Raw genomic sequence first — 26589 nt, 5'->3', positions numbered from 1 at the left:
CCCATGCACTGCTACAGGCTGGGGACTGACTGGCTAAGCAGTAGTTCTGCAGAAGTGGGATTACAGTGGACAAGAAGCTGGATATGAGTCAACAGTGTGCCCTTGTTGTCAAGAAGGCTAATGACATATTGGGCTGCATTAGTAGGAGCATTTCCAGCAGATCAAAGAAAGTGATTATTCCCCTCTATTAGGCACTGGTTGGGCCACATCTGGAATATTGCGTCCAGTTTTGGGACCCCACTACAGAAAGGATGTGGACAAATTGGAGAGAGTCCAGCGGAGGGCAATGAAAATGATTAGGGGGCTGGGACACATGACTTACAAGGAGAGGCTGAGGGAACTGGGCTTATTTAGTCTGCAGAAGAGAAGAGTGAGGGTGATTTGATAACAGCCTTCAACTACCTGAGAGGGGCTTCCAAAGAGAATGGAGCTAGGCTGTTCTCCGTGGTGGCAGATGACAGAACAAGAAGCAATGGTCTCAAGTTGCAATGGGGGGAAGTCTAGGTTGGAGATTAGGAAAAAAACTATTTCACTAAGAGGGTGGCAAAGCACTGGAATGGGTTCCCTAGGAAGTGGTGGAATCTCCATCCTTAGAGGTTTTTAAAGCCCAGCTTGACAAAGCCCTGGCTATGATGATTTAGTTGGGGTTAGTCCTGCTTTGAGCAAGGCATTGGCCTAGATGACCTCCTGAGGTCTCTTCCAACCTTAATCGTCTATGATATTTAAGAAAGACTAGAGATTCAAATAAAAACTAATGAGAAAGATGGGAGTAAATAGTTACATATAAAACATCCTAACATGCTTTGTAGAGATTATATGAACAAGGCATTATCCATATGAATTGGAAATGGAATACAGACTTGTTGAAGGTCTCTGGGTAGGATAAAAGGGATAAAAAAACCCTAAAAAAACAAAAGGTGATGTCATGGCAGGAGTCTACTATATGTAGTATTTGACACGACTTATATGGGCCTCCACACTAAAACTTCTACTACTTCATATACTTGTAGTCAGAGAGATAAGAAGTGTTTATCTCTGGTGGACACATTCTAGGGCATGTCACCTAACATGCTTTAAGAATACAATTTATGTGTAGATACTTAAGGATTTATGTATCATCCCTACATAGGTCTCTTAATGATTAAGAGGACCAGTGTGACATATGCTTTCACCAGAAACCCTACATCACACTCTTTGGTGAACTAGAATGTCAATACCAGACACCGTGAATTCCTATAAGCTTCATATACCCCCCTCTTGTCCTCTGCCAGTTGATTTCCAGAAGTCCCTGGGTTATACTAACCAACCTTGTGGGTGAGTGATTGTTATTTTAAATCACAATAGCCCCAAGGTGCTCCAAATAAGGGTCCTGGCTCCATTGTTCTATCTACTATACACATATAATAGAGTCCCTACCTTAAGAAGATTACAGTCTAAGCATAGCATGAGAGATAACAGATGGGGGTGAGGGGGAAGCTAATGGGGGGGAGGATGAGGCTAGAATGAATCAATCACCTTTGATGATAAGTGGCAGTCTTAGTTTACCCCTTGTCTAGACATTGCTGAGTGGGCGGCAGGCATAATATTATGAAGTAAATTCTAAGGAGAACATCCGGTTCCCCAAATGAACACGGGCAGTAGTTCCATTATGCAGCTCTCTAATCAAGTCGAGCAAAGTGGTAGGGACTCTCTTTTAAAATCTGCTGCCTATTAATTTAATTGGGTGACCTTTGAGTCTTGTGCTACATGAAGGAGTAAATAATACTTTTTCACTTTCTTCATACCATTCATAATTTTGTAGAACCACTTAGTCATCTTTTCTAAACTGAATAGTACCAGTCTCTAATCTCTCCTCATACAGAAGCTATTCCATACTCCTAATCATTTGTTGCCTCTCTGTACTTTTTTCAATTCTAATATATCAGATTGATACATCCCAAAAAGAATTGCACATATTATTCAAGGTGTGGACATACCATGGATTTATATAGTGGCATTATGATATTTTCTGTTTTATCAATCCCTTTCCTAATGGTTCCTGCCATTGTTAGCTTTTTTGACTGCTGCTGCACATTGAGGAGGATGTTTTCAGAGAACTATCCACAATGACTCCAAGATCTTTCTTGAGTGGTAACAGCTAATCTAGACCCTGTCATTTTGCATGTACAGTTGGGACTAAATTTTCCAATATGCATTACTTTGCATTTATCAATATTGAATTTAATCTTCCATTTTGTTGCCCAGACACTCAGTTTTGTGAGATCCTGTGTCACCCGTCAGTCAGTTTTGGACTTAAATATTGAGTAATTTTGTATCATCTGCAAGCTTTGCCACCTCATTGTTCCCCCCCCACCCCCTTTCCAGATCATCTATGAATGTGTTGAACAGCACAGGTCCCAGTTTAGATTCTTGTCAGACTCCTCTGTTTGCCTCTCTCCATAGTGAAAACTGACTCTTATCTTTTAGCCAGTTATTGATTCATGAGAGGACTTTTCCTTTTACCCCATAACTGCTTGCTTTAAAAGCTTTGATGTGAGACCTTGATGAAGGCTTTCTGAAAGTCCATGTACACTATATCAACTGGATCACCTTGTCCACATGCTTAATGACACCCTCAAAGAATTAGAATAGATTGGTGAGGCATGATTTCCTTTTACAAAAGCTGTATTGATTCTTCCACAACATATCATGTTTATCTATGTGCCCGATAAGTTTGTTCTTTACTATGGTTTCAACCAACTTCCCAAGTAAAGAAGTTATGCTTACCAGCCTATAAATTGCCAGAATCACCTCTAGAGCCTTGTTTTAAATAAATAAATAAATCAGCATTACATTACCTATCCTCCAGTCATCTGGTATAAGAGCCTGATTTAAACACTAGGATACATGCCACACATAGTGGTTTTGCAACTTCCTATTTGAGTTCCTTTGGAACTTTTGGGTAAATACCATAAGTCCTGGGGACTGATTACTATTTAATTTACCAATTTATTCTAAAGCCTCCCCTGTTGACTCCTCAGTCTGGGACAGTTCCTCAGTATGGCTTGGGTGTAGGAATCTTTCCCATATCTTCTGCAGTGAAGACTTAAGCAACAGTTCATTTACCTTCTCTTCAACTTTGTGGTCTCTCTCAAGTGCTCCTGTAGCATCCAATTGTCCAGGGGCACCACTGATTGGTGGGCAGGTTTCCTGATGTACTTAAAAATTGTTGCTGTTTGTTTTTATATTCTTAGCTAGTTGCTCTTCAAATTCTTTCTTGGCCTGCCTAATTATATGTTCACATTGGACTTGCCAGAGTTTATGCTCGATTCTATTTTCCCTTAGTAGGATTTGACTTTGAATTTTTAAAGCATGCCTCAGTACCTCTAACTACCTTTTTTACTCTGTTGCTTAGCCATAGTGTCTTTTTTCAGTTCTCTGATGGAGGTGGGGGTTATATTTAATTTGAGCCTCTATTATGGCCTTTTAAAGTCGCATTCATGCAGTTTGCGGACATTTTCCTTTGAGACTGTTCCTTTTAGTTTCCATTTAACTAGCTTCCTCAATTGTGTAGTTCCCCTTTTTCAAGTTAAGTGTGGTGAAGGGTTGTTTTGGACATTTTTGCTCCTATAAGATGTTTAAATTTAATTATATTATGGTTGCTATTACCAAGCAGTTTAGCTATATTCAACTGTTCCCATGATTTATATATGTAACAAAGGAATTGGGCATTGGTCCTGCTTTGAGGAGGGGGTTGGACTTTATGACCTCCTGATGTCCCTTCCAACCCAGATATTCTATGAATTCAAGCAAACAAAAGAAGGCTTAAATTGAATATATCAAGTAGAACTGAGAACGAGACCCCCATGTAATATTTATCTCAATAAAATTAGCTTTAAAATATTTAAAGACAAGTATAATAGAGCTATAGTGTTTGAGATGTTAGTTGTGTCTCATGGACATTAATTAGGACCCTCAAGGAAGTACTTATCGTATTAGTAAGAACTGTACTAAGTACATATAGTTATATTCAATTACGTATTTTGCTGTAGCAAAATCAAATAACATACTACTAAGACATCTACCAGTACATGTCAGAGTCAAAATTGTGTAAGAATCCTGTAATCCTTTTTTAAAAACAAGCATTGAATGCATATTCTTGTTCTGATCATGGATATATATAGCTTCAAAAGACATACCAGACAGTGATAATTGAAAAACTATAAATTTTTAGATGTATTTAACAGTTAAAGTATTTTTTCCTGAGGCAAAGCCAAAGGCTAAAAGTATGCCTTACCGTTAGCTAGCAGGACTGTAGATTAAACTTGCCAATGCTGTTCACTCTTGGACAGCTGAACAAAGGAATTATAATTTACTTTTCTGTATAATTCATATGATTTTTTTTACTTGTGCATGAAAGTGATTTTGGAAGTTTAAAGTAATATAATTCAGTTTAAATACAGTTATAAACTGCTTACTTAAATAAAAATAAGATACATGTATTAACACTAATTCTTTATTTTGCTGGTAATATACAACATGTAGAAATGTCATATAGAATTAAGTTTCAGTCATAACCAGCACCATTAAGATAGCAAACTATGTGGATCAATTGCTGGACTGCAAACTTACAGCTATACTGCCTCAAGTGAAAACATATATTCAACAGAAGGCTCACAAATATTCCAGCGTAATTTGTTTGTAGGTTGATTTACTGAAATGCCAGTGCATTTTACCTAACAAGACTATTACAGAAAATGAGTATTGTGTTTCATACATCAGTTCCACAGTAAAGACGGCAGAGGTTGGCTTCAGTGAGATGAAGCTGCCACTGACTCATAACTCTCTAAAGGGTAATGATATCAACAAAACCCACCTGAGGATTCTTGTCTTTAATAAGGTCTTGATTCAAAAAACGTTAATAACATTTTATTGATCATAACAAAATCCTCATCTGAATTCTGGCTCTGTGAAATCCCAACAACATTGTAGAGTCACATTTTCTGATGGAGATATAGCCAAGAGTTTGCCATTTATTTTTTCCATCTCCTCCTGCCCTTTACTTCTGAGATGCACAGACACATCCTCTAGAAAATGAAGTTGGTTTGTGTGATTATTAACCTTGGCTTTTTCAAATATCCACATTCTCCCCAGGGGTGTGTTATAGACTTGGGTTTAACAGTCACTTAATCAAGTTAGAATGTAAAGGAGAAAATAATACTTCTGTTACTGATCAGAACTGAGAAGTAGTTTAAAAAAACTGCAGGATGTTAATGATGCCATTTCCCTCCAGCAATGGTACTGCAAATATCTTATTCACACAAATGCTGCATTCATCACTTTTTATACATTTGTGATTAACAGGTATAGTAATTCCAGAAATAAGTTTCTGAAATCTAGTTGTGATGGTGCTTGTATCCTCAAGTTTCACTGGTCGCCTTGGGCTGTCTATGATACTTGCTCTGTACTGCTCCAATGGGAAGAATACATCTTCCTTGGCACCCTGAGGCTGAGCCAAATCCACGACAAGTTACTCATTTAAGAATTTCTACTGGATTTAGCAAGTGTGTGTGCTCATGAGTATACCAGGTTAGGGTCCATGTAAGCCACCATATCCATCCCCATCCCCTGCCTCCGCAAGAGACAGATGTTCTTTTAAGGGCCCAGATAAATTTCTCCTCCTTTCTCACAGGGTTTATACTGGAGAAGTGAACAGAGCCAAGGGCATGCAAATTGTCTTGCTATCCCACCCCTGCTTCTCATTTCAGCCTTGTTGAAAGTTACCTGGAAGAATTAGTACAATCATGGGCTACATTACTTTTTTCTCTCCCCACTGCCCTTCCTCAGTCTCTGTAGGGAAAGCCAAAGCTGGGTGAATGTCTCTTATGGCATGGCTCCATTTCTATTTGTATTTAATCAATCTTTTACAGTCTAAATTGCTTTTACGGTTTGTTTTCATATTCAGGAAATATTGTGAAAAGAAAGTAGAACAGGCTCTCCGCACTTGTTCAATAAAGTCAATGTTCATAGACTCATAGCATCATAGGATTGGTCAAAAGGTCACCTAGTCCAGTCCCCTGCATTCATGGCAGGACTAAGTATTATCTAGACCATCCCTGGCAGTGTTTGTCTAACGTGCTCTTAAAAATCTCCATTGATGAAGATTCCACAACCTCCCTAGGCAATTTATTCCAGTGCTTATCCACCCTGACAGTTACGAAGTTTTTCTTAATGTTCAACCTAAACTGCCCTTGCTGCAGTTTAAGCCAATTACTTCTTGTCCTGTCCTCAGAGGCTAAGGAGAACAAATTTTCCTCCCTCCTCTTTGTACCAACCTTTTATGTGCTTGAAAACTGTTATGTCCCCCCTCAGTCTTCTCTTCTCCAGACTAAACAAACCCATTTTTTTTCCAATCTTCCTTCATAGATCATGTTTTCTAGACCTTTAATAATTTTTGATGCTCTTGTCTGGACTTGCTCCAATTTGTCCACACCTTTCCTGAAATGTGGCACCCAGAACTGGACACAATACTCCAGATGAGGCCTAATCAGCACAGCTTAGAGCGCAAGAATTATGCCTTATATCTTCCTTACGACACTCCTGCTAATACAACCCAAAATGTTTGCTTTTTTCGCAAGTGTTACACGCTTGACTCATATTTAGCTTGTGATCCACAATGATCGCCAGATTCCTTTCTGCAGTACTCCTTCCTAGGCAGTCATTTCCCATGTTGTAGGTGTACAACTGATTGTTCCTTCCTCAGTGGAGTACTTTGCATTTGTCCTTACTGAATTTCATCCTATTTACTACAGGCCAATTCTCGTGTTTGTCCAGATCATTTTGAATTTTAATCCTATCCTCCAAAGGACTTGCAATCCCTCCCGGATAGAATCATCCGCAAACTTTATAAATGTACTCTCTATGCTATTATCTAAATCACTGATGAATATATTGAACAGAACTGGACTCAGAACTGATCGTTGCAGGACCCCGCTCAATATGCCCTTCCAGCTTAAGTGTGAACCACTGATAATGACTCTGGGGGAATGGTTTTCCAATCAGTTATGCACCCCCCTTTACAGTAGCTCTATCTAGGTTGTATTTCCCTAGTTTGTTTATAAGAAGATCATGTGACACTGTATTAAAAGTCTTACAAAAGTCAAGATATACCACTATCGCTTCCCCCTATGCATGAGACTTGTCATGTTAAAGAAAGCTATTATGTTCTTGACAAATCCTTGCTGATTGTTACTTTTCTTCTAGGTATCTGCAAATTGATTGCTTAATGTTTTGCTCCATTATCTTTTCAGGTACAGAAGTTAGACCGACTGGTCTGTAATTTCCTGGGTAATTTCCTGGGAGAATAAGGATAACCCTTTTATAGGTGGGCAAATATAGTGTCATTTTCCAGTTCTTTGGAATCTTTCCCATCTTCTATGACTTTTCAAAGATAATTGCTAATGACTCATATCTCCTCAGTCAGCTCCTTGAGTATTCTAGGATGTATTTCATTTGGCCCTGGTGACTTGAAACATCTAACTTGTCTAGGTAATTTTTAATTTGTTCTTTCATTATTTTAGCCTCTGATCCGACCTCATTTTCACTGGCATTCATTCTGTGCTATTTCCACATTTTCTGTTATTGTTCTCTGCCCCCATTGAATAACGGGGCCTACCCTGTCCTTGGTCTTCCTCTTGCTTCTCATGTATTTGTAGAATGTTTTCTTGTTACCCTTTATGCCTCTAACTAGTTTAATCTTGTTTTGTGCCTTAGCATTTCTAATTTTGTCCCTACAAACTTGTGTTATTTGTTTATATTCATCCTTTGTAATTTTCACTTTTTATAGGACTCTTTTTTTGAGTTTCAGATCATTGAAGGTTTCCTGGTTAAGCAAGCGTGGTCTCTTGATATACTTCCTATCTTTCCTACACTGTGGGATGGTTTGCTCTTGTGCCCTTAATAATGGCTCTTTAAAAAACTGCCAGCTCTTAAACCATTTTTCTCCTTAGATTTGCTTCCCATGGGATCTTACCTACCAATTCCGTGAGTTTGCTGAAGTCTGCCTTCTTGAAATCAATTACACTGCTCTACAGCCAAAATGCTTTTCAAATAAATGTAGTCAAACTTTACTAATTCTGGGTCACTGAGAACGAAAACGATGCTTAAAATTGTTGATTGGCTCTGGTTTTCAAGATATGCTATTGGGTCAGTATATACGACCCTTTACTTGGGAATGTCAGAGGATAAGTGAGTTATCAAGGGAAGGGACCTCAATTTAAACCAGAAATGACTAAAATACATCTTTGACTGGACCTATGAATAAATCTATGATTGGGTTTGGACAGTACTTGGTTTTTAGGCAAAACAATGAATGATGCAATCTGAAGCTGGTATTGCGTCATAAAGGATATGAATTGCATCATGTTATTCCTAGAAGTCATAGATGATGAAATCATAACGAAGCTTACATCACTCTGCTGAACAAATTGCCCTATATCAGCTCTAGAAATCATACAGTGTCGTGCTCTCTTATTTGTCAGTGTTTGATTTTGCAAAGGGACACATTTCTGTTTAGCCAAAGTGAGCAGAGATGCCTCGTACTTGTGTGAACAGTGCAGATAACTTCTGCTATGTTTGTGGTGAAGTGACTTTTGCATCAGAAAAGCACAGTATAACCACTATGGTTAAGAAAGCCTATCACCTTTATCTTGGCTGCAAAATTGGAGATCAGGACAAGAGGTGGGCCCCACACATATGCTGCAACACTTGTGCAACAAATCTTCGCCAGTGGTTGAATAGGAAAAGGAAATCTATGCCTTTTGCAGTGCCAATGATTTGGAGAGAGCCAACAGATCATACCAACAATTGTTACTTCTGCATGGTGCCTCCAGTTGGGAAAGGTGTGTCAAAGAAGAAAAAGTGGACTGTGCATTATCCAAACATTCCATCAGCTATATGCCCAGGACCCCACAGAGAAGGACTGCCGGTTCCTGATGCACCAGAATCATTCTCACTTGAGGCAGACGAGGAAGAGGATGAAACTTCTGGTCCTGAACCATCTATGTCACAGGACCCACATTTTCTCCCATCCTCCTCCTCTGAACCACACCTCATAACACAAGGTGAACTGAATGACCTTGTCAGGGATTTGGAACTACCCAAGAGTAAAGCAGAGCTGTTGGGCTCCAGACTACAGCAGTGGAATCTCATGGCAGGTGATGTTAGGTTTTCCATGTTCCGTGACCGTCAAAAGGATCTTGTCCCATTCTTCTTCATGAAAGGTGATCTGGTAGCCTGCAACAACATTGATGGTGTGATGGCAGCCCTGAAAATCATTCACGATCCTGATGGGTGGAGACTGTTCATTGATTCATCGAAGATGAGTCTTAAAGCTGTTTTACTGCATAATGGCAATGTTTTGCCATCAATTCCAGTTGGTCATGCAGTCCATATGAAGGAAACCTATGACAACATGAAACAATTTTTTAGGTGCATAAACTATGACCAATATCAGTGGCAGCTCTGTGGCGATTTGAAGGTTGTTGCTCTCTTGCTTGGTCTGCAGACTGGATACACAAAGTACTGCTGTTTTCTCTGGAATGGGATAGTTGTGCAGGAGATTCCCACTACATCAAGAAAGATTGGCCACTCCAACAGTCATTGGAGACTGGGAGGAAAAGTGTTCAGCATCTACCACTTGTTGAATCAAGGAAGATTTTGTTACCACCCTTACACATCAAGCTGGATCTGATGAAGAACTTTGTCAAGGCCATTGACAAAACACAAGCAGCTTTCAAGTACCTCCGTGGAAAATTTCCAATGTTAAGTGAAGCTAAGATAAAGGAAGGTGTCTTTGTTGGTCCTCAGATTCGTGAACTTCTTCGAGATGATGCATTTGACCATGCACTGCGTGGCAAGGAAAAGACGGCATGGAAAGCCTTCCACTTAGTGGCAATAAATTTTCTCGGAAACAACAAGGCAGACAACTACAGGTTGTTGGTGGAAAACCTCCTCAAGGCATACAAAAATCTTGGTTGCAACATGTCACTAAAGATACATTTTTTGCACTCATCTAGATTTTTTTCCACCGAACTGCGGAGCAGTGAGCGACGAGCACAGCGAGCGATTTCACCAGGACATTGCAACAATGGAGAAACGCTATCAGGGCAAATGGAGCCCATCAATGCTTGCAGACTATCGCTGGACAGTGACAAGAGATGCTCCATTTAATGAATACAAGAGACAAACCAAGAAGCGCCAAGTAGACACTGAATAGGACTAAACTATGTACAGAATAGTTTTTTGCCTTTTGTTTCATAATAAATTTTATTTATATAACCCTTTTGCTGATTTTTAAAGTGTTACATAAACAGGACAGGTGAAATATTATCATGTAAAGCAACCATAAACACATGAAAAGACCTAGGTGTACAATTTATTATTATAACTCTACTATCTACACAATATACATTGACATAAAATGTAAAAAACTTAAATATCTTAGAAACAGTAGCCAGTTGTTTTAATTGTCATATTTGAATTCAGCACATCAAAATACATAATAAATAGCACATTTTATCTCAGATGACTTTTCAAAAATTGTAGACCAGTGTTATCTTTATTGAGCTGTTTTCCCCTCCTACCATTCCATAGAATCAAAATCTCTACCATTTCATGATCACTTTCACCTAAGCTGCCTTCCACTTTCAAATTCTCAAACAGTTCCTTCCTATTTGTCAGAATCAAGTCCAGAACAGCCTCTCCCATACTAGCTTTCTCCACCTTCTGAAATAGAAAATTCTTGGAATGTACTGAAAAGTATTTGTTGGATAATCTCTACACTGCTCTATTATTCGCTCAATACATGATGTCACCACCACCAAGTCCTGTGCTTTGGTTCATTTTCTTAGTTGTATGAAAAAAAGACTCATCCACCTCTTCTTAATATGTAGATTCTGTACAATATATATATAAATTACATGACTAAACTAAGATTTGAAAAAAAAAATATGGCTTGCTTCTCTAAGGAATAAGTAATTGAATATTTTGTATATTTGTTGGAAAATTAGTGCTTTGGAAAAATTGTATTTGCAACCCTGTAAAAGCAGAACTATCACATTCTTATACAGTTCCTAAAGTTTTGAGGGGCTCTTGCATTACTTTAGGTATTACTTAAATATTGATGCCATTCAGTAGCCAGATAATGATTCTGAAACATTTTTAGACAGAATTGCTGTTTAAATTCATGTAGGCTTGAATTTGCCTTAATAAAATCCAGTATGAGAGTTACAAATGATAGGGCTAATAAATAGTCTAACTACTTGGGATTAATTTAAAAAATGATTGAAGCAAGAGGTTTTGCATTATATTAAATATAAAATTTCCTAGGAAGTGTTTAGTAACATAGGACTTGCCTTATTGGCTCAGACTAGTGCTCTATTCAGTCCAGTAGCTTAGACAGTGACCTGGAGTAGATGACCTCCAGGAAGATGCAATAAATCCCAGAGTAAACAGAAATGGTAGATTTTCCCCCCTAAACTGTACCCAGAGACTGGCTTATGCTCTGAAACTTACACAAACTCAATGATTAGCTCCTATTTAAGGAACTGTAGATGTTCTCATGACCCATGCAAGATCAGTTATTGGAAGGCATTTCCTTTGAAGACAGGCAAGTGCTGAAGGGAAAATTGAAAGACTTGCTCATCAAATTGGAGTCATACTCCATCATCACTTGACTTTCAATTGGTTTGTGAGAATCACAGTGGGGATGGTTTTAAAAATATTGAATAGATGGGAGACAAGAGGCTTGAGTCACCCTATGGAGTTCTAGGCTCAAGGATATCAAAACCTCTGGTTCAGAATGGCCTCCATTGTGCAAGGGATTTCTAGAGAGGTTTTTTTACTGGCTTTCTTAGCTCTGTGTGGTGGTGTGTGTCAATTGCCTTTTTTCCGCTCTAAAAAGGGAAACATGCTCAGTTACTCTGCGAAGCTGGTGCATGCACAGTGCAGTTACATGAAAGGGATGGTGAAAGGCACATCTCTGAGAAAAAGGCCCCAAATTTCAAGTCTCTGTTCCAAAGCACAGGAATGCTAGGGCATTTAAAAGAAAAAAGGTCAAGAATTTAACATGGACAAAACAGTTTTACCTAATGTACTCAGAAATGGCTAAACCATTTTGTCTGAAACATTTTTTAAAAAAGAAAAAAAAAAAAAACACCTGTGGCAGGCACTCAGGATGGAAAAAAACTTCTTCCCAAATGGCAAAAATTTGGCAAAGGTATAAGCAGCTGAAAACACAGTCTTAAAGTTACCTGCCACTTCCCATTTTAACAGCAGGCAATGCTAATAGCCCTACGTATGAACAACAAATTCTTTTAAAAGATTTGAAATAAATACGCTTACCCACACTAGGATTGAATATTAACAAACATGTCCCTATTATGACAGGAAGTTCTACCTTTGATCCTGCGATAAACAGGTATCTAATCTCAATAAGCTCTATTTACAGTTAAATAGACATTTCCCTAAGAAGTCTACCAAGAACATTTGCAGTCAGATCTGATTTATCTTTATGGCACTTAATGCAGGGAACTCTAGTGGAGTGATTGATTAGTTATAATGCACTTCCATTCCCTAGACAATCAACCTGCCTTCTTATAAAAAAAGAAAAAACAAAACAAAACAAAAACAAAAAACACACCAACCACCGCCAGCTTTCTTACCTAATCATTCAGTTTTTGTTCCTTTCCTTAGTATCTCACTGACCTTAGCTTTTCAAAATCCCATTTTTCCATCTTCTACTACTACTCCATTTCCCACTACTGTTACTTCTGTTGTGAATGGAATACTCTCCTCTGTGGTGCTTCCTGTTATTCCAAAGATACATTATTGGTTGGCATGTCAGGAAAGCACAAAGGGAAAGTGAGATTCTAGTGCAAAGCATCAGTGAAGAAATAGCAGCAAATAGTGGACTGAAGCAGCATCCAGGAAATAGCATAGTATTATCTTCAAAGATGGAGTTCTAGGAAGAAAGGAATGGGAAGGGAGGGCTGCCTGGTGACGGGGAATGACAAGATTAAGGATAGTTTTTATCTGCCTTTTTGAAAGGGGACATGGGATCAGTTTGAAGGGACACGGATTCTTTGGAATGCGGCCATAAATATGGTTAAGTAGTTGGAAGAAATGGTGCCTAGAGTGCTGGTAGGAACAGGGGGGAAAAGAGACAAATGTAGGAGACAAAGCCTGAAGTTTTCACTCAGTCCATATTTGACTAAGCTCCCATTAACTTCCATATGAGAAAATAGTGTCAAGTATCAAGTAGTATCAACTTAACCCCATATTCAGAAATGGATAGGAATGAAACATTCTTTGTAACACAAAAAGATTACTTTCCTCAGGTCACTGACAAGAGAACAGAGATATAGTTGCATACACTGACTCCAGTACAACACTACCTAAAACTTGGCTGAACATATTGTAAACTACAAGCTCTTCTTGACAATAAATAAAAAACATTCATGCTTGTTGAAATTCAGGTCAGAAATAGGTTTTTAAAAAACAACAACAACTGTGAAATTAACTGTATTTGATGCCATTTCTGTTGCTGAAAGCGTACTGATTGATAGGACCCTGATTGTGATTTTTACAATTTAAAGACCTCATTCTCTCAAAATGGGCTTATAGGCTTAAGTGAAATTACTTTTTTCCCCGGTGGCAGAGATCCAGCATATTTTACATCTGATTCATGATAAAAACTCAGTACACAACTTACCCACATAGCTCATTTCACACAGTATTAACCTCATTAGTGCCAGTGGAGAAAGCCCAAGAGCTAAGGCATTTTCAACATGCCATTTTTCAATACATTTTACGCAAACAGATTTTTGACTGGTATAACATGTAGAATTAATACATGTCGATAGCCAAAATATCTCATTAACGCATTTCTTAACTGCTTCTTCCTTGTTATCCAGATGAGTTCTAGGCTGCTGACTTTCCCTTCAGTCACATGAACAATTCCAAACTTACTGATTTATGTGGCTTAGTAGCAGGCCCAGCTGATTCTGCCAATAGAAGGAAGATTAATCATATATCAAAAGCTGTTGTTGATAGAATCAAACCCACTCTGTCTAAAGGGTATTTGAAAAATATCAAGTGCTTTTATTTTTTGGTTAAGCTAGTTAAGTCACTGATCTCCTGTTCCTATCTCGAATAATCAGGTGTTCAATCTAGCTATAGGCTAAGTATACTCAGGCTGAATTAACATTGAGATGTTTCTGCATAAGGTCATGCAATACCTTAACTGATAATTCTACAATGCCCACACTGCCTGACGAAGATACATTTAGGACACTACTTTTACAGCTAATCGTGCTTCTCTAGATCCGTGGTGTTCCAAATTGAGGACTGCAGGGAAACTATGTTAAAAAGAGCATGCATTTTGTTTTGAATTAAAAATGTGTATTCTGAGCTGTGCTCTGTGTGTTTTTTTTAAATTATTATTATTATTATTAACCTAAAGTGTTTTAAATCAGCACTGTCACTAAGGGCGGAGAGGGGGGTAAAGAGAGGCACTGCTGTCCCTTCCCTTTTGCAGCTTCTTAAAACTGCCCTACCTACTGAATACCAAGGGGAAAGAGGATGAGAGCTATCTTTGGTTTCTCCATTACCTGTTTCCCTATTTGACCATGGGAGCCCCAAGGAGACGGAGAAGAGAATAGGCGATCTGCTGGTCCTGCCTCAACTTAAAGTCTAGGAAGGGGAGGGATGATTCCTCATCCCCACGCAGCCACCCAGAGCAGCCTAGGAAAGGAGGAACTGGAATAGCTGAACTAACCACCAGTTACAGCTGCCCCAGCCCAGTCTTTATTTTGCTTTTTTGGTGCTTGGGCAACCTTAATTCAGCCCCCTTGTGTGTGTACTTTAAGGTACAGTCTTTAATTACATGAGCACATGTTAGTTTTTCCCACAGGACCTCAGCCTCATTCTGTGCACAGTCCAGACCTGCTCTGGGGATAAATCAGGGGTGTATAGTAAAGGAAACTGTTTGTAGAACCCCTGCTTCATTTGTTGCAGAATCTGGGAGATATATAGTGAATGAGGCAGGGTATTGCAGGAAGAGAAAGTACAATTTCATGGTTAAGGCAGTTGAATGCCACCCTGGAGAAATTGATTTTGTCCCAGCCATGGAGTTCCTACATGATGTTGGGCAAATGACTGAAACCAGCCTGTTCAAAGGTGGCCTCATTGTGTCTCATTTTCTGGGTGTTGGACTTGAGACCATGGGGTCTAATTTGCAGAAGTGCTGACTGCTGAGCACTCATAGCTATAAGTGTACTCAATGTGTGCTGTGCTTTTGTAAGTAATCTAAGTCCTAGATGTTTCCTCTTGGGCACTCAAAATCAGTGGATACTTTTGACCTTACTGTGAGTCTCCTTTCCCCTTCTGTAAAATAGGGATAAAATCCATTCTCTAATGTCACCTGGGTGTTATAAAGATTAGTATTTATGAAGCACTCTGGTACTACAATGATTAGCACCATAGAAAGTCCATGAGGAAATTAATAATTCTGTCTTCAGAGCAAGGATTGAATAGTGTGCAGTACGTAAGGCACTTCGAACAAGGATGGCAAAACAAAATATTGAATAGCTGCTCATTAAGTGAGCTCTGATCATTCTGTGCACTGAATGAGGTCAGGTATTGTGGAAAACACAACATGATCATGTAACTAAAGACTGTTTCATAATCCACACACACTGGGGAAGGGAGAGAGAGGGGGGAGCCAATTTAAACTTGCATAGGTAACCTTACTTCTGGCATTACCTTAATTTTGAGTGCTTGAGTTTGCAACCTTCATAATGTTCTTTTAACATAGTTTTTTGTGTGCTATATAAACACACACAATATTGGTTTTTCCAATACTATTCTGAGTTCATGTAGACTATGCTTTCAGGGATCATTTCTCTAGTTGGTGACTGGAGAAGGGTGGTTGTGAAAAGTTGATTTTACTCCATTACTTTCAGGATCATTATCCTATAGATGACCAGTACAAGTTCAGATAATGAGGTATAGTTCAAATGAGATTATACAAAGATAGGAGAATTACAATATTCCTTATCACTCTTATTTTATTATTAATTATTATTATTAAGGACCAGTCACAGTTGGTTAGATAAAATATGAACTGGTTTAGGGATTTTTTTAACAGCTCATAAGTCTTTGGTATTTTCCTGTCTGGGTCATTAATCAAAACTATTTTAATACACTAGGCACACGAAATAGAACAGCACTTGAACCAGTGCCCCTTTGTATTGTAGTTGGGTATGCCTTGTTGCACGTCTATGAAGTTCTAACACCAATAAAGGGAGAGCTACCTGTATTTTGCTCTCCGATGAAGGTGGTCCCTGGAAATTTTTCTGAGCATCTCCAAAGAGATGCCTGTCATCAGTCATCAGTAAAAATGATGTGCATCATCTATGAAGCAATAGTACAAATTTTGCAGGTCTGGAGGACAGTGTCTTTAACTTAAGACAGCCTCAGGGTTTCAGAACCATAGATGCTTTTCTACACAGTCTTGTAGGCAGATGACTGTCACTAACCCACAAATATCAGTATCTAGGTACTTATGTAGTTCCCTATCACCATGGTATCCAAATACCATGCCTGGGAGCAGTTTTAGCTCTTGCATATTCAGCTATACATGAATTTTGATTGATAGACATTCTTTATGTTGAGTCTTCTGATGTTCCCCATTCTCCACCCCACCCCACCCTTCTCTTTGACAAGAAGGGCATTGTGCAATGGAATGGCAAGATTTGCCAAGTCCTCATAAGTGTTGCACACATCCTGTGCAGCTTCTGAAGAAGTGAGGATTTTACCCACAAAAGCTTATGCCCAAATAAATCTGTTAGTCTTTAAGGTGCCACCAGACTCCTTGTTATCTTTTGCTAGTCACATACTGCAAGTTGTTAAAGATTGTGAATCATAGCTAGTTATCAATAAAAAAAAATCAGTATTGACCTAATTACCATAACTTGGAATCCAAGATACTGCCATATTTTTCTACATTTACAAAAGGAAATCAGATAATTGCTAGTAAATATTGGCTTTCTAAAATAGAAACCATATAGATTACATTCAAATCAGCATCAGAGGGGTAGCTGTGTTAGTCTGAATCTGTAAAAAGCAACAGAGGATCCTGTGGCATCTTTAAGACTAACCGAAGTATTGCGAGCATAAGCTTTCGTGGGTAAGAACCTCACTTCTTCAGATGCAAGTCATTCAAATCAGCAGTTTCTCATGCTAATGGAAATACCCTGGCAACACCCCAAACATTGGCTACCTCCTTTGGCCAAGAGAAGCAACATCACTATTGAAAAATGTGACTATAAATGGGTTCACTCACTTCAGGATCACATTCTTCTGGTCAGGTATGGGGTAGCAGCTGTCTCCCAACATGATACTTCCTTCCTCTTCCACTGAGGCGGTCTCTATCCCCACAACTCAGCCCTTTGGCCAGGTCACAGTTTAGTCCACTCATTCCAGGGTAACAGTTTTATGACCTTAAAGCAGGTCTTCCATCTGTCTCTGTTCTCCATGATCCTTTTGCCCCTTCCTCAAGGGTTACAGCCTTTCTACCTTCCTGTAGCTGACAACCAAGGTGTACTCCCTCAGGTTCCTTATTGCCTCGCTAGACCATTTCCTACCTCTTCTGTCCCCAAGAGAGTGATTGCAAACTCTCTTCCCTGTATCTCTTTCTGCTGCAAACTTTCTGGCTTTATAATCACCACCCAGCCATTCTCCAGCTGGGCTTCATCATTAAGTAATCCTCACTTTCTCTGTCTGGCAGGTGCTGCCAGGTATGTTAATTGTCCTTTCAGCCCATGTTAACCCCTTTAGGGCCTGTGTAGGGTATACACCCCATAACAAGGACTTAGGCACTTAAGCACTTTTGAAAAAGTTACCTTCTGCCTCTTGTGTATCTGCACAGTGGGGAAGAGAGGAACACAAGTGATCACAAGAAGCATCTCACACTTGTGTGATCTATGCAGAGCTCTGGCAGAGTTGCAGTTCCTGCTTCCAGGGAGCAGAGGGACTCCTTCATCCCCATGCCCCATGATTGGATGGTACCAAAAAAAAGAGGAGGGGAAATAGGTGCAGGGCCATACTTTTCTCCACTTATGTACTGAGCAGGTTCAGCCAAAAGGATCAAATTTGCTGCACTTTATAAAGTGGTATAATAATGGACACATTCCCCCTTGGCACATGGGCAAGTGACAGCAGTTTTGAAACAACCCTATATAAATAAAATTGTTGGGCAACAGCTTACAAGGGGACTAATGTATTCTTTAGAGACAGGGAACTAAGAATAATTTAAGGGAACCTATGACCATGTCAAAGGAAATTCATTAAATCTAATGGGTGTGCCTGTACAATGGAAGTGTGTTCTCAAGAAGAAATTGTCCAACAGTTCTGCATGTTTGGAGGCTAGAGACTAGCAGAAGCCATACCAAATGACAGTGATTTGGGATTTTGCAATTTGCTCTGGCTCACTCAGACTGCCCACTAGAGCTCCAGTACATCTCTCTATTGGCTTTGGATAGAAAGATTTAAATAATACATAAAGAGCTTCAAGTAATTTAACCAATATAAATTTGTAGCTAACCTTAGAGTTTTGCTATTGTATGGGTAGCAATGTTTTTATAGTGTTTTAACTTAGTTGTGTTTACATTCTGCATGAGGTTCTTTGGTGTGTGCTCTCCCACTCCCAAAACTGTACTTTTATTTAAGACAACCTGAATTGGGAGTGAAGTGTGTTAACCTGGGTTCACTCACTGCTGGGACATCATGGAAAGCAGGAAGCTAATTTCTGACTAAGGCACACGCAGAAAGGCAGGAACAAAAGTCAGTGTTAAGTTAAAGGTGGTGGAAGTGTAATTTCCATTGTACTCTTGAAACTGTGCTGCAGGAACTGGACAGCGATCAGTGATGACATGGTGAGAAAGGACAACACAAGAGATGACAGCCTTTATTACATGGATGTTACACAGTGAGATTGATACTTGTATGTATGACCAATCAAAATGAAGTGCATTTGTTTAATGGAATGTACACCAGTTCTAACGCTCATACTCCTGGGTGTCCTTCTAAAAGTTAAGGAAAACATACTGCATGTGCTTAGTATGCCAGAAGATTGGAAATAGAGAAATCTAGTTGAGAAACAGTGCTAAGCAAGTCCTATTACCATTCAGATCAATACTAATATTTTAAAACAAAATCCTTCTTATTTATCTATCTGGTGACAAAAGTGCCCACTGCAATCAGATGTGGTTGCAGGTTCAGGGCCAAAGTTTGAACAAGAGAGTGCAGGATTCTAAAAAGAAACCTCAGGGCTTTTGGGGTGTTTTGCTTCGAATAAAAAGGAAATAAAGTATTTCATCTATTGACAATTAATGATCCATTCCAATACTATGCACAGCATTAAAATTTGAATGCTAAGGAATTAAAATTTAAATGAATACTGATGACCATGAAGAGTCATTAAAATTAATCACAAAAATGCAAATACTGTATTACAAATATATAGCATGCAAGAAAAAAAAAGCCATCCAGAATTGTTATCAGCACACCAAGGCATCATGACATATCTTTCACTCTATAAACACCGACAACCAATTTCATGGCAAGGATTCCGGCCACAGCCATTTCCTGCAAAAATTAGTGCTATAATTAGATCTACCACTAGACGGAATTGAAATTACTGTGTGGGCACATAATACCTCATATTTATCCTCCTTAGTTTAGGTAATTGTTGACTATATATGATGAGTTAACAATATATATGAGTTAACAATAGCTTTAAAACTAGACAGGCTAAATTGCTCTGAATTTTTAAAAATATTAAGGAAATTATTATTGTCTACAGTGGCAATGGCTTTTAGCTAAGCTATCAATTTATAAATCCATTTTATTGCACAGTTTGTGAATTCACATTGCTAGCATCTTTCAATCTTTGAAGATTCATTTCATGTTCCATAGTTTGATGTATCCCAAGTACTATTCTGAATAGGGTGACTAGACAGCAAATGTGAAAAATCGTGACAGTGGGTGGGGGGGTAATAGGAATCTATATAAGAAAAAGACCCAAAAATCGGGACTGTCCCTATAAAATTGGGACATCTGGTCACCCCAATTCTGAATTAACTGGAAAATTAGAAGTGGCAACACTATGGATCTGATCCAACTCCCATTGAAGTCAGCAGGGCTGCATGGAGCCCTAGATGCCTACAGTATCTAAGTCATAGACCAGCTAGACACCTCCATTGATACTGGGAGACCCAAGGGCAATTTGGAGTCATTTTTCTCTTACAAGAAATCAGGTTGAGGAAATGTGGATATGCAGAGTTGCTGTAGCTGAGTTGGTCCCAGGATATTAGAGAGACAAGGTGGGTGAAGTAATCTCTTTTATAGGACCAACTTGAGTCAATAAAAGCTATTACCTCACCCACCTTGTCTCTCTAATACTAGTCAAAGTTATATGAGAATTTTAAAATTTCATGATTGCTTAACTGAAATTGTCAAATTTAATCTGAATTGTTATCTGAAATTTGGTTCAACATTAGCTGGTATCAGCAAAATGTCATAATTTATTCTCCTTAAAACAATCAAGGCACTATTGATGAACTAGGTTGAAATCACCTGTGAAAATTTCAAATTTAAATATCTCCAAGTCTGGAGTCATTCATTTACAAAGGCATTTGCAATATTCTAAGGGACATGGCATCTCCAGAGAATACTATAGACAAATTATCTACAACCCACTGTTCTGGTGATGAGACTTTCATAGAACAGTAGTGGAGGTCCTCACCTCAGACAGTTAAGAATAGTTTGGCAGCGACAAAGCTCACATACTGTACCAGAATATTGCACTCCACACAAGGAAATTCTGCTGACCTACGCTGGGCTAGAATTGGACACTTTTACCTCACAGATTAGCACTTTATTCAGAGATTTCAATGGGACCACTCTTGAAATAACATATTCATTACTCTGCAAGTAATTCCATTGACTTCATTGGGACCTCTCACAGAATATGGTACCACCAGTGCAGGAAAGGGAGTCAGAATCAGGCCCAAGTTATGAAAGCAGATTACTTTTGACCTTAAAATTTGGGTTTATTTGAGGATTTGGGTTTATTTGAGGATAACAACATTTGCCACCTAAATAATGGAAATATTCATATGTATTGCTTACTTTACTACCAGACAAAAAATGCCCTCAGAGTACCCAGGCCAGAAACTAAAACAAGAAGAATCTTTTTATTTGAATTCATGCTCTTTTTGGACTTATTCTCTGATCCAAAAAGTCCCAGTTTGATTACACCAACTTAATCCCTGGTTTAGCAACTTTGACTTCAAAAGAGTTACACCAGGAATAAATTGGACCTCAGCTATTTGTTTTGCCTCCATTCCAGCACTAATCCGATACAGCTGCCTTCAAAAGTATATAAAAGAAACATTATTATAATGCTGATCTTCTCACTTCAGGGACTTGTCTACTTCATTCTATACAACAAGTACTTGAGACTAATAATGTGATCACAACATTTTCACTGTTAGACTATTTATGGCTTTCATAAGGTTTTTTTAAACAAACAAACAAACAAACAAACAAAAAAACGAATTATTCCCATGCTTATGTCTTGTTAAAAATCAGTTAGGCACAGAATGTAAACTCTTTATAATACAAGAGTAGCATAAGCTTCTCTCGTATGAGGGTCTGACACAAAGGGACAGGTGATAACCTCTCAAATAAAACAGAATTACCTTACAGTAAAAAATAAATGCAACCTGTATCTAATCAGTAGACTGTATAGCTTTCTTCCACTCTTTTATACAGTTTTCTGTTTTGGAGACCAATGGAGTAAAGACCCAAAGCTTAGCACCTAAATGGTCTGCAAAGTTGTCTTTAAGACATTTCAGAAAATTGATCCTATCTCTGAAAAGTTTTTGCATTAAGTTGGATTGAACTAAATCATCTGGATTTTCCTTCTTACATAACCGGTTTTGCCATTCAGGGTCTGAAGCTGCACATTCTATTCCTTACCATAGAACTTAATGTACTTCTAAATACATACAATGATACTTGGATAGTGTCACAGGGTGCCGCTGTCACTACCTAGCTATTCACTGCCTGGCAAGTTCCAGTAGTCTCATGGTCACAAACACATACTTTTTCACCATGTGTGTATTTATTCTTTCCTTGAAAAGTCTAAAAACAAGAGGAGGCTTCCACTCAGCCTTCATTGCTCAGCCCAGACTCACTTTTTGAGCTCCCCTGGCTTCCTGTTCCTTCCACTTATATCCTACCAGTTATATGATTAGCTCAGTAATTATTACCCAGGTGCTCAATCATCCAGCAGAAAGTGGTTAGCTGCTCATAGTGGAGCCTGCAAGCTTCCTCATGCTGCAGCAACACCAGTGACCAGGGTGCTACAGAAATATATATAGAAATATATATAGCCACCACCAAACACATGCCAACTCATTTGCAATAGGGAATGAATTTATAATGAAAGAGACCCATCAGGAGCTTTCTCCCACCATGCAGAGTTCTAAACTGCAAATTAGAATCCAAGCATTTCTGATGCCTTTTTTTTTTATTTCTTAGGAACCATTTTAATAGTAAAAACAATATCAAAAACCCAGTGGTGGATTAGCCACTGGGCCAACAGGGCCCATTCTCAGGGGCCCTGGCAATGGGGGGGAGCCCTGGAAAAATGGGTAATCTGCCCCCGACACCCTGCCCACCTCGCGCTCCTGGCAGGGAGTGGGGTCCTGCCAGGACCACCAGCCCGAACCCCACTCTCCAGCAGGAACTGGGGGACTGCAGACAGAAGGGGGGAGAGGTCCCCCACTTGCTCTGGCCCAGGGCCCCACAAAACAGTAATCTGCCTCTTCATAAACCAAAGGAAGAAATAAAATGAATCACTCTTAGTGGAGCAGCATTTAGTATAATAAACAGCAGAAATCTGAAGGTTTAGTAAATACATGTTTTTAAGATTTTGATGCAGTAACATTATATATAGATATATATATACACACACACAACATATTTATGGTAACTTCTGTGTTTAGCCATATGGAATGTGTCTAGAGTTTACATGTACATTAATACCATCCTCCTTGAGAGCCAGGTTTTTAACCTGTGAGCCATATTCATTACTTTACTCTCTTTTAGCTTGTGCATTTAGGCTATCTCCATATACTGCTGCCTCTACCTCTTTAACAGTTCTAAAATTTGACTAGAACTGATTGAAAAATGGAATTTCTGTCCCACAGAAAGTTCTGATTCTTCAACGTTTATTTTTATTCTGTCAAAGTATCAAAACTTTTCAGAGTGAAAAAGTTCCACGAAACTGTTGTTTTGGCAATGTTGAATTGAAACATTCCAGTATTCCCAAATTGAAGGGTTTTGTTTGTTTATCGGAAACTAATGTTTTCTTTCAGATTGGGTCATGTTAGCATTAACCTCTCTATTTACCTGAGCTGCCATGGTACCTCATGGGAGTTGTAGCTCTAGGTCATGTTCCCATCCTCCTTTATGAGCCCTGCTCCTTGGAAAGAATACATTTCCTATGCTTTGCCATGGTCTCTTCTTGTTGATAGGCCAAGCAGAGGCTAATCATCTTAGTAAATTTACACGTTTATGTTTTTTGTATGGTTGGGGCATCGGTCTATATAGTATCTACAAACACAAAAGGGCACCAATCTTGGCTGGGGCCTCTGAATGCAAGTGCAATATACAAATTAAATAACAAAGGTATGACATTGGTAAGACCTAGGATTTTAAGATGCCATATTCTAAGTGATATAGTTAATAGATACCAACAACTCCCTATTTGCACAACAATATCTCTATGATAGCACTAAAGGAAGACATGGAGCTGGACAACAGGTGAATAAACTGAAAGGAGAAAAAATGAAAACAATACCACCCACACCTGAGTTAATGAGAAAAAGGAAAAACTAGAAGCATGCAAAAAAATTGAAAGTCAGAAATAAATAGGTCTCTGAAAAGTGTTATAGTTCTCCCAAATTGTGTTGGAGGGATTTGCAATTATTGCCACCCTTTACACACGCACACTTAAATTCATTAATCCTGTGTACTACGCTGAACTACTATTCCTTGCTGGTTAGTACATGTTAGCGAAGTCTCTTTTAAACATAGAATAAGGACCATTAGGTATATGGTCCATCAAAACAGTTGAGCAGATGTTCTACTTATTAGCACATGGAGATATATTTAAGCACTTCTACCATGGTTTTTAAATGAAAAATAATGGAACACAGTAACCATAGCCTGGTGTTGAGTGCAGTCCATAGCTCCGTACAGTCCTGAACCCTGTCTTTCAAAACAGAAGATGATCTGTACCCCACAGTCTCACATATCAGGAGCAGCTACTCCGTACATTAGCTCAACAGTATCTCACAGAAACATAGGCTGAGTGGAAACAGGATCAGGAAAATAGGTAGTGGTGAGAGCTCTCCAACCCACCTGGAATATCTGTGGCTCAGCTACCTCATTTAACCTGAGAATACTGTAAAGATCTATTGACCTTTGAGAGAAAAAGCACTTTGTACTGACAGCCTCACTCAGCTGAAAAGGGGAGTGCTAATGCAAGTATAAGACAAGCTGAATAATATAGCAGCCTTGCACCACAGTTCTGGCATTATAGTTAAACTTGTTTTCGCACAATAAAACATAGCTGTGCCTTGAAGTTTACAACTCATCACCCTGTATTATATATGGGCTGCTTAATATTATACAGGTAGGCCCTTCCAATACATATAGGTCTGCAAATGCATAACTTCAGTGAACTCTATCTCTAGGGATAGCCAGCTGGCCACCTAACCTTTCCAGGAGGAATAACTATAATTTGTTTTTCCCATATGATGGGCCTTGTTTTCTTCCTAGTACTCTACAGTCCACTTCTGTGAGGTTCCTTGTCCCTACCCTGCACAGCAGCATCAAGATTGGGAAGTGCCAACACAGTCAGACACATACCAGAAAGATACTACTTTATTGCCAACCTCAAAATGATCAAAAATCATGCATGAGTCAGCCTCCAAAATATCATTAAAACGTAAGAAATAATAAATGTGGGTTCTTTTTGCTATCTTGTTTCTAAGCTTTTATGGTTCATAATGTCAAGCTTTTCTCTACAATTATGAGAGCCAGAAACTTTATTTAAAAGCAAAAGTGAGCGGAGATATTCTTGCTATCACCTAACTCCAGGAGCTGTTTAAAAAAAAAAAAACCCTCACAAGATTCATGATAAAAATCACAAGAATTGGCAATACTGTTCCTAAGTGACCCAGAAGGCAACTTTATGATCCAAAAATATAAATTCTGTCTATAAGGAACCCAGAATGAATATACTTAAAAATAGAGAAGAATGGACTTCATATCTGAGAATAAAAGAAAAGTTTGGAACAGCAATCTTTTACTATATTTTTGGCCCTCATCCCTAAGAGCAAAATATCTGCCCTCACAGAAGGTCACAAAATTTCAAGTAGTAGAAACTGTGGTTTAGGCTGACTAGAAAGTCAGATATTGAGTCTAAATTTTCTTCTCATCTTCTCCATTTTTACATTAGCAAAACTCTGAATATCAGGTTAGTATGATTTGCATACCACATTTAGAGATTATTATATTAAAAAAGAAAAAACATAAATTTAGGCACCAATTCTGTGATAACATCCATGGAACCAGAGTCTATCTGTATAGAGCTCACTGAAGAAGTTGGGCCTTAAACTATTGTGAGAGGATAAACAGACTATGACCTTAATTCACCTCAGACTTTTACCAGTGTAAATGAGGAGTAGCTCAATGGAGTTACACTACTATAAATCTAGAGTAAATGAGAGAAGGCTCAAGGGCATTTTTTTTCTCTTTTGGTTTCTTAGATGAAAGATCTTTCAGTTTGGGGGGAAGGGCGGTTGGCAGGTACTTATATCCGTTTTCATTATATTCCCGCACAAAATGTAGGGGCCCCAATCCTGCAAACACGTATGCAAACTTTAATTTTAAGCATGTGATACTGCAGTAACTATTTAACATAGTTATAATTAAATACGAGTTTATGTGTATTCAGGGTGGGGATTGTAAGCCTTCAAGCTCTGTAAATGTCAGTTTTTCCACCAGAGTTAAAAAATAACTCCAAAAAAACTGATGTTTTCCTTACCTGTCTTTGAAGTCATTTAGATAAAAATATATTTCAAACTTATCTAGATACATTTCTAATTGTTCCTCTTTTTCATTAAGTTGTGAGACACTGCTATTTCTATAAATAGCTATCTTACCTTTTCTTGTTTTGCTTTTTAACAAGCAGATCTCCTCATCACTCCTTCTTTTAGGCCTCTTTGTGTTTTACATCCCAAATGTCCCATCACCAAAATGCTAATTTTTTCCCTCCTTCCTTACACAAAGAACAAACAGCTGTTTTCATTCAGAATAATCTTCTTCTTTTTGATTGAGAGGGTATCAAAAGGTAGACTAAAGGAAAGTCTCCACAAGATAGTGCACATGTGCCTTCACATATAGTCTTTA

The sequence above is a fragment of the Chrysemys picta genome, chromosome 5, assembly GCF_011386835.1.
Source record: "Chrysemys picta bellii isolate R12L10 chromosome 5, ASM1138683v2, whole genome shotgun sequence".
NCBI classification, from domain to species: Eukaryota; Metazoa; Chordata; order Testudines; family Emydidae; genus Chrysemys; species Chrysemys picta.
This window is presented reverse-complemented; position numbering follows the sequence as displayed.